Source organism: Macaca fascicularis, chromosome 10 (assembly GCF_037993035.2).
Source record: "Macaca fascicularis isolate 582-1 chromosome 10, T2T-MFA8v1.1".
Taxonomy (NCBI): Eukaryota; Metazoa; Chordata; class Mammalia; order Primates; family Cercopithecidae; genus Macaca; species Macaca fascicularis.
The window spans coordinates 40602501-40612500 of record NC_088384.1 but is presented as its reverse complement, the minus strand read 5'-3'; positions in this window follow the sequence as shown (position 1 = coordinate 40612500).

Sequence of the window (10000 nt, the reverse complement as noted above, 5' to 3'; positions counted from 1 at the left end):
AACACCTGCCCGGGAGGGACCACCGGGCCGCACTCGGGCGCACGCACGCGCCGAACGGGGCGACGCCACGCGGGGAGAGGACAGGCCTCCCCCCCCCCACCCACGACGCCGACAACGCCCGAGACCACACGCCTCGGGGGAGGGCCGCAGCAGGCCCGGGAAGCGAGGCGCACCCGGTTGGGGGGGGCCGCGCGCCGACCCGATGCGGAAGAGCGGGCCGGGACAAGACGAGACGCCGGGCGAGGCAGGCGGCCAAGCGGGGAGGGGGGGCGCCGGGGGACACCTCCGGCGCGGCCGACCGCCACCAGGACGCACGCGGGGGTCTCACCGCCAGCAGCCTCCGAGCACGGAGGCGGCCCCGCGTGGCACCTGGAGCGGCCGACCAGGCCCCTTCAGCGATCCCTGCGGCTCCCCCACCGCCACGCCCAGTCGCACGCGGCCAGAGCCCCCGGAACCCGCTTTTCCCCCCACACGCACCGCAAGGCCGACCCAAACCCTCCGGGCGCCCACCGGGCCGCCACCGACCTGGCCCCGAAGGCGCGCGCCGTGGGTACGCGGACACCGGGCCAACCAGCGTGGCCGGCGGCGGCGACGCCCCCAGAAGGCGGAGCCGGGTTCGGGCCCAGACGGGGCGGCCAACAGCATAAAAGCCGGTGAGCCGCTCGGGGAAGAGAGGATCGGCAGGCGGCGGACAGGGAAAAGGAGCACAAGGCAGGCAAGGAGCCAGGGGGCCACGGAGACAAGGGCACGGGGAACCCGCAGGGGGCTAACTCGGGCAAGCAACCCTCAGGCACGGCCGGGCCACCAGGAAAACACGGCCACGGGATCCCACCGCCACAGACACGAGGGCGGTCCCGCGGCGCCCCGCCTGGGACGCCGAACGGCCCTTGGGCAGCCCACCGAGCAACCCCCTCACGAGCCCCGGGTCCCACCACCGGCGGCCCCGAAGCAACCTCAGCCACAAGCCCAACACCAGGGGCCACATGTCGCCCGTTTCTCGTCCGTCCCGGACCCGGTCCCGCTCCGGGAGACCGGCGCGCCGCCCCGTGGGGACGGCTCGCTCCCCAAGGACCAGGCGGCCCCACACCCCGCGCCACGCGAACGCGGTCATCGGCAGCGGTCGCGGCTCGGCACGGGAGCGGGCGGAGAGCCGGCTCACAGCGGGGAGCGGCGTCGCGCGCCAGACGGAGTGCCACGCGCACCCGCCGCTCGCAGCAGCCTTCCCATCCGCTAGGACGTCGGGCCCGGCCCAGCGGGATCCTCCCCCAACTCGGAAGGGGGAGGCGCGGGCCACAGTAGACGACGAGCCGCGCGCTCGGCCCCCACCGCGGGGTCCGGCGGAACCCTCACTGTCCCCCCACCTCATCCCGTCGAGGCGGGGACAGCGGAGGAGGAGGGTTCTCTGCAGGCGAGTCGCTACGGCAGCGCTACCACAACACAGAGAGAGGCGGCGGGCCGGGGGATCCGGTACCCCAAGGCACACCTCTCGGATCGCTAGAGAAGGCTTTCTCACCGAGGGTGGGTCACGCTCCCCACCCGCCAGTCGCCCCTCGTCGGGCCCGCAGAGGCACTCAGGGACGCCTGGGGAAGGGAGGGGGCCTGCGGCGCGAGAAGAAACCTGCGGCAACCTTGAGCGTTTGCGGTCAGGGCAGGGGCCCGGCCGGCGCGCGTGCGCACAGCCCCCAAGGCCCCCCGCCGTCCACCCACCTCCTTTCTGTGAGGCAAGGCGCCTCCAGTTAACCCACACACGACCGATCGGAGGCAGAACGGCAGCCCCTCGGCGGCCGGCCGGCGCACGCGTGGCCGGCCCGAGCCCACCGCAACCGCTCACACGGCCCGCGCTCACCCGCCAGAGGGGAGCACGGGACGTGCGCTCGCCAGACCAGGCGGCGCCCTTCCCCGCGTGGGAGGGGCGCGTCTCACTCAACCGCCTCGACCCGCACAGCCAACGCGCTCCCTCAGGACCCACGCGCGGACACCACGGCGGCGACCGGAGGAGGGGGCGCTGGGGGCGGGAGCGACACACCACCGCTCGGCCTCGGGCACCTGAGAGACAGCCCGGGGCGCTCCAGGAGCACCGCAAAGGCCCAGGCGGAGCCAGCGCTCGTGCAATACCCGAGAGGGCAGCACGGCGGGCCAGCGGGACAGCACCCCCACCGCCGCGGAGGGGGGCGGCCCACGAGGCGACGACCACAAGAGGCGAAAGCGAGGGGTGCCTGCTGCGTCAGAGGACCCCCGCCGACCCACGCCGGACGCCACGAGGCAGGCGGCGGGGTCGGGACAGCGAGGTCGGGCCGGGTTCCGCACCCCAGTGCCTCCCAACGCACCGCCCACAGGCGGGGATGGGAGACGGGGGAAACCCCGCGGGCGGGACGAGAAGAACGGGTCTCATTCACCACGAATGCCCGCCCCTCGCCCGTCGCGGCTCGGTCCCGGCCCGGGAGAGCGTGACATCACCACATCGATCAGGGAAAGCATCCCCGGAGCAGGGTCGGCCGGCCAGCCACAGCCTCCCCAGAGGCCAGCGAGCAGATCAGCCTGGCCATCCCCAGCCCCAGGACAGGGGCGGCAGACAACCCGGCAGAGACGAGGAATGCCTGACACGCACGGCACGGAGCCAGCGGGAGTGGGGTTGTCACGGCCGCCCCAGGTGCCCGCAGCGGGGAGCGCACGGTGGCACGGTAAGCCCGCGCCACCTTCCCCGCCGCCCCCAGGTGGGTCAGAGACCCGGACCCAAGGCGGCACCGGGAGCTGGGACGCTCGGATGCATGAGAGACCGGGCACACGGGCCCCAGCAGGCGGCTCAAGCACGAGCAGGGCCGGCTAGCCGGGTCACCGGGAGGCCGAAGACCCGCGACGCATCCAAGAGACCCAACCTCTCCAGCGACAGGTCGCCAGAGGACAGCGTGTCAGCAATAACCCGGTGGCCCAAAATGCCGGCTCGGAGTGAAACATATACCTCCCCAGGAGACAGGAGGTCGAGTCACCGACCACGCCGCCGGCCCAGGGAACCCGCGACACGGGCATCTGTCCCCAAAATCGCCACCATCGCAGCCAGACACGGAGCACCCAGGGCCCTCTGGTCGACCCCAGGACACACGCCGGAGCAGCGCCGGGCCAGGGACGTCCTCCCGGCCACCCGTGCCACGCAGGGGCCGGCCCGAGTCTCCAGAGCGAGACTCGGAAGCGTTTTCGGCCGTCCCCTCGTACGACCGGGACACACGAGGGACCGAAGGCCGGCCAGGTGTGACCTCTCGGGCCGCACGCGCGCTCAGGGAGCGCTCTCCGACTCCCCACGGGGACTTGCAAACAACAGGTCACGGCAGAGGGACCGCTCCCCGGCACCCGGGGGACGAGGCAGGACGGTCCCCGGCTCCCCACGGGGACTTGGAGAAAAAATTCGGCCGCTGCCTCAGACGGCCAGGATGCGCGCGGGCCCGCGACCGGGCCGGGAAGGGTGTCCCCAGCCTCCCGCCCCAAGCCCGGTGGGTCCCCGCGGGTCGCGGGTCAGGCCTCGGGAGCCGCGGCGTGCTGGTCGACCAACCCCGGCAGCCCCACACCCGGCTCTGGCCCGAAAGCGCAGCGACAACCTCTCCCCACATAAGCCTGCACGCCTGAGCTCTGACTCACAAGTGACGCGCCAGAGCTCTGGCGCGACCGGGACAGCCCGGCTGACGACCGCGGTCTTTCCGGAGCTCTGCCTAGCTCACAGCGGGGACGGTCCCCTCCCTCGGCAGCTGCCACCGCAGCTCCGGAAGCCAAGGGAACGATATAAAAGCGGCCGCCAGATGGAGTCCGACAACCGTCGCGAACGTCACCAAGACAGATCCGGATGGCAGGCCGGCCCGCGGACCGCAAAACCGAAACCGTGAGTCGAGAGACGCTATCCCGAGGCCGAAAACGCAGCCCCTGTACCCCAACCCCACAGAAACGGTCCCCAAACCCTGTCTCTGCATGGACCGCGACACAGTCAGAAGACAACCCACGGCGTGTGGATGTTCGGAGAGGCATCTCGGTGGGAGAAACAACAAGCAAGGACTCGGTCGCGGGTCGTTGAGGACACAGGGAGACACAGAATGCGTAGGCTCTTCCTGAATCCAGACAGAGAAGGAGGGAGGGAGGGAGGGAGGGAGGGAGGGAGGGCGGGCGGGCGGGCGGGCAGGCAGGCAGGAAAACATAAAGAAGGAAACAGAGAAAGAAAGAAAGGAAGGAAAACCTAAAGGAGAGAAAGGAAGAAAAGAGAAGAGAAGAGAAGACAAATATCAATATAAGTACTTACATTTGTATATAGGTATAACATATAAAACTACATTAAAATAGAAAAAAATTTATATGCATACACATGAATAAACAGATAAAAATGAATAAATAAAAAATAAGGTAACATAACATAAGCAAATAGGCCAGGCGCGGTGGCTGACGCCTGTGATCCCAGCACTTTCAGAGGCTGGGGGAGAGAGAGAGAAAAAAAAATGAAAGAAAGAAAGAAAGAAAGAAAGAAAGAAAGAAAGAGAGAGAGAGAAAGAGAGAGAGAAAGAAAGAAAGACAGAAAGAAAGAAGAAAGAGAGAGAGAGAGGGAGAAAGACAGCGAGAAAGAAAGGCGAGAGAAGAAAGAAAAAAAAAAGAAAGAGGAAAGACAGGAAGAAAGACAAAGCAAGAAAGCAAGATAACAAGACAGCAAGAAAGCACGACAGAAAGAGAGAAAGAGACAGAAAGAAAAAGCAAGAAAGCAGCAGAGAGAGAGAGAGAGAGAGAGCGCGCGAGCGCGAGCGAGCGAGCGAGCAATCGAGAGAGAGAGAGAGAGAGAGAGAGAGAGAGAGAGAGAGGAGGAGGAGGCGGCGAGGCGAGGCGAGGCGAGGCGAGGCGAGGCGAGGCGAGGCGAATCTACCTGCTTTCACTACATGTGGGGAGAATCAGGAAAGCCCCCACTAACAACAAGGCCTGAAGTGGAGCTGCCATCTCTGAAATCCGAGCAGAAGAGTCCACACGGGTTAAAGACACGAAGAAAGTCAGGGAAACAACTGCTCAAAGAGAAGAACAATCTGGCCCAGCCAGGGTCTGTCTCCTGAAGTTGTGTGGGCAACGAGGGAGTGGGACGGAGGGAGGGAGTGGGACGGAGGGAGGGAGGGAGGGAGGGCCTCCGAGGCTCGTGTCAAACAATAAATGATAATAAAATAAAAGGAAGTTAAAAAAAAAAATTGCGCATCATTCGTAGCATCACTGACGCCTCGAAAGGCGAGAGGCATGTGTTTATGTCACTGTGGGACTGTTTTCTTTTTTCTTTTTTTTTCTTCTTCCCTCTTTTCCCGGAAACTCACTTTTTAATTATTTCATTTTCCTTTTCTTTTTTTTTTTTAATTTTTAATTTTACTTTCATTTTTACTTTTATTTTTAATTGTTTGAGAGGTTGTCTCCCTCTCTCGCCCAGGCTGGTGTACAGTGGCGCGATCTCGGCTCACTGCAACCTCCGCCTCCCAGGTTCAAGTGATTCTCCTGCCTCAGCTCGGCCTCCCGAGTAGCTGAGATTACAGACGCGCACGACCATGCCCGGCTAATTTTTGGTATTTTGACTAGAGACGGACGGGGTTTCACCATACTGGCCCTGCTGGTCTGACCACCTCGTGATCCAGCGATCCACCACCCTCGGCGTCCCAAAGTGCTGGGATGACAGGCTTGAGCCACCGCGCCGGGCCTAGTTATTCCTTTTATTTTATTTCAAATTTTTAATTGTACGTATGCATGTATGCATGTATGTATGTATGTATGCATGCATGCATGCATGTATCTATCCTTTTTTTTTTTTTTTTTTGAGACGGACAGAGAGAGACAGTGAGAAACAGAGAGAGAGAGAGAGAGAGAGAGAGAGAGAGAGAGACAGACAGACAGAGAGAGAGAGAGAGAAACAGACGGGGGGGAAGAGAGAGAGAGAGAGAGAGAGAGAGAGAGAGAGAGAGACCAACAGACAGAAGGACAGGCAGAGAAAGAGAGTAAGACAGAAGACAGACACAGGGACACAGGGAGAGAGACAAGCGGGGGGGGGGGAGAGAGAGAGAGAGAGAGAGAGAGAGCTCCCAGACATCACGAAGCCGTTTCAATGACATATTCTCTCTGGTCTTTGTCTGGGGATATTCAGTTTTTCACCGTAGGCCTCAAGGGCTCCCAGATGTCCCTTTGGAATCTCTACAAAGAGAGTGTCTCCAACCTGCCTAATCAAAAGAAAGGTGTAACTCTTTAGGATGAGTCCACACATCGCAAAGCAGTTTCTCAAATACATTCTTTCTATTTTTCATCTGGGAATATTCGGTGATTCACCATAGGCCTAAAGGGACTCCCAAAAATCCATTCAGAGAGACTGCCCAAAAAAAGTGTTTCTAACCTGATGAATCCAAAGAATGGTGTATCGCTAAGAGATCAATCTACGCATCACAAATCAATGTGACAGATAGCCTCTCTCTGGTTTTAATCTGTGGATAGTCTGTTTTCCAACGTAGGCCTCAATGGGTTTCCAAATGTCCCCTCACAGATTCTACGGAAAGCGTGTTTCCAACCTCCTGGTTCAAAAGAATTATCCGTTCGAGGTGAATCCACACGTCAAAAAGCAGTTTCACCAGCAGCAGTTTTTCTCCTTTTCCTCTGGGGATGTTCACTTTCACCAGGAGCCACAAAGGGCTCCCAAATGTCCCTTCGAAGATTCTGCAAAGAACTGCTTCCAATCGGCCGCGTGCAGCGGCTCACGCCTGTCATCCCAGCATTTTGGGAGGCAGAGGCGGGTGGATCACCTGAGGTCAGGAGTTCGAGACCAGCCTGGCCAAAACGGTGAAACCCCATCTCTACCAAGAACACAAAAAATTTGCCGGGCTTGGTAGCGGGTGCCTGTAATCCCAACTACTTGGGAGGCTGAGGCAGGAGAATCCCTTCAACTGGAAGGCAGAGGTTGCAGTGAGCCGAGATGGTGTCACTGCACTCCAGCCTGGGGGACAGAGTGAGAGTCTGTCTTAAAAAAAATAAAAATATTAAGAAAAAAATACTACTACAACAACAACAACAACAACAACAACAACAACAACAACAACAGCAACAACAACAAAATGCTTCCAATCTGCTGAATCAACAGAAAGGTTTAACTCAGTAAGAGGAATCTACACATCGCTAAAAAGCAGTTTTACAGATAGCTTCTTGTTAGTTTTTATCTACAGTTTCCTGGTTTTCACCCTAGGCCTCGAATAGCTCCCAAATGTCCTTTTGCAGATTCTACAAAAGGGCCGCTTCCAACCTGGTATATCAAAAGAAAGGTTTCACTCTGTGAGATGAATCCACACACGACAAAGCAGTTTCAGAGACAGCTTCTTTCTAGTTTTTATTTGGGGATATTCGGTTTTTCACACTAGGCCTCAGTGGGCTCCCAAAGGTATACTCGCGGATTCTACAGAAAGAGTGCTTCAAACCTCCTCAATCAAAAATTAGTTGTAATTCGGTGCCATGAATCCACACATCACAAAGCAGTATCATAGAGAGCTTCTTTCTATTTCTCTGGTGGGGATACTCGGTTTTTCACAACAGGCCCCAATGGGCTCCCAAATGTCCATTCTGCTTCCAAACTGCTGAATCCAAAGGCAGTTTTAACTCGGTATGATGAATCCACACGTCACAAAGCTGTTTCATGAAGACCTTCTCTCTCGTTTTTATCTGAAAACATAAGATTTTTTCACCATACGACACAAGGGTCTCCGAAATGTACACAGAGAGATTCAACCAAAAAACCCTTCCAACCTGCTGAGTAAAAAGAAAGGTTTAACTCTGCGAGACGAATACACACACGACAAAAGCAGTTTCACAGAGAAAGGTGTTTTTTTTGTTTGTTTGTTTGCTTGCTTGCTTGCTTGCTTGCTTGCTTGCTTGCTTTTTGGTTTGTTTTCTTGGTTTTTTTTTTTTTTTTTTTGGAGACGCACTTCCGCTCTTGTTGCTCAGACTGGAGCGCAATGGCGCCATCTCGCCTCACTGCGACCTCCGCCTCCCAGGTTCAAGCAATTCTCCTGCCTCCGTTTCCCTTCCCGAGTAGCTGGGATTACAGGCATGTGCCACCACGCCCGGCTAATTTTGTATTTTCAGTAGAGACGGGGTTTCTCCATGTGGGTCAGTCTTGTCTCGAACTGCCGACCTCAGGTGATCTGCCAGCCTCGGCCTCCCAAAGTGCTGGGATGACAGGCGTGAGCCACCGCGCCCGTACAATTGTATTGTATCGTATTGTATTGTATTTACATTGATTGATTGATTGATTCATTGATTGATGCTGCCTGATCAAAGGTCACTCAGGCCCAGTCGTCAAAGTGGCGATTTCCTAGGCAACAAGGAAGGGGGGAGCTTGGAGGTGGGGGCGGGGGCGGTGGAGAAGACACAGTTGCCCCAGGCTGTGCGCAGGCGGCCTGAGCTTCCTTCCTCTGTTGAGGCCTCCATTTTCAGAGTAACAGTGGCCGCTAGGTGATGCCCGACGTCTGCCAATGAGACTGTCAGCCCGGAATGAATTGGGATCGCCTGGAGGGTGAGGCGGGAGGGGGAAGGATGGAGGCCCCCACAGCACAGTGGGTCACCGCGCCCTTCCAGGCGATCCCCACAACTAATCGACCAGGGCCCCTGGGGGCACACAGCCTAAGACCCCAGCCATCGGATCATCTGGAACTTCTGTCCGAAGACGAGAGACGAGAGACCGACTGGAAATTCTCTCGGTCAAGGTCCAAACCTAAAAGAATCACTGACACAGACACCAGGACTAACTAAGACAATTTGTAAAAGTTTCCGTGTTTTGGGTGAATCCGCGTATTTCTGGATCACAAAATTACTGATTTTGAACATTGCGGTTTTTCTACTCCTTACGTGTACGGTCCTGTGATAGACAGACCAGGGGACTCCTCAGCTCAGAGTCCATGAGGCCAGAAGCTGACATCCTAAATTTCTATGTAGAATGAATTTCAGCAAGCCAGCCAAACACTCTGCCGTAAAACTGTCCGGAAGACAAGCGGTGGTGTTTCGGGGGCGGACTGGGGGGGGAGGGGGGGGGGAGCCGGGTGCGGTACGCTCACGCCTGTCATCCCCGCACTTTGGGAGGCCGAGGGCAGGCGGATCCCTCGAGATGGTGGCCATTGCACTCCAGCGTGGGCAACAAGAGCGAAAACTCCGTCCAAAACAAGAACAACAACAGAAACGTTAAGTGCCGTCTGCTGTTATTTTTGCTTCCCACCCCGAGAAGAACAGAATACAGCTGTTGTCTCCCTGCCCGCCTGCCTGCCTGCCTGCCTGCCTGCCTGCCTGTCTGCGTGCCTGTCTGTCTGTCTGTCTGTCTGTCTGTCTGTCTGTCTGTGACAGGGTCTCGCTCTGTCTTTCGCCCAGACTGGAGTGCAGTGACACCATTGTGGCTCACTGCAGCCTCAACTTCCCCGGGGTTAGGGGATTCTTCTAAGGGATCCTACGGCCTCGGCCTCCCAAAGTGTTGGGGTTACAGGCGTGAGCCATCAGCACCCGGCCTGAGTTCATACATCTGGTCTCACTACGCCTTAACCACACGCCCGTGAAGCACTCAAGTCAAGAGAGAGTCGGCAAGAGACTTTCAGCATTCTCTCCCAAAACCAGTGAGGTGGATGGCGGCCCTGTGTTTCCCAAGCTCCTGTGGTTTTAGGTGGCCACGCGTAGAGGATAGATAGATTTCAAATGTTTCCAGAGAGGCGCAAGCCACAGTCATTCAGGACATCCGAGCGCGAGATGGGGTTTCTGACAGCGACTTAAGGGCCAGGGAGGGCCAGAGTCTGCCGGGGCCCTCGTTCCAGTGCTGGGGCCGATGGAACCCAAGGCTGAGGGAGCCAGCAGTCCGCACAGAGAGAGCTCCAGCCCTAGGCCCCACCGTGCAGACCGACTCAGAAGGAAGAGAGTCCCTCATCCTACATACGTCACATCCCTCCACTGAACTTGGGAGCGGATCCGTTTTCCAAACATGAGGTGACTCTCGGTT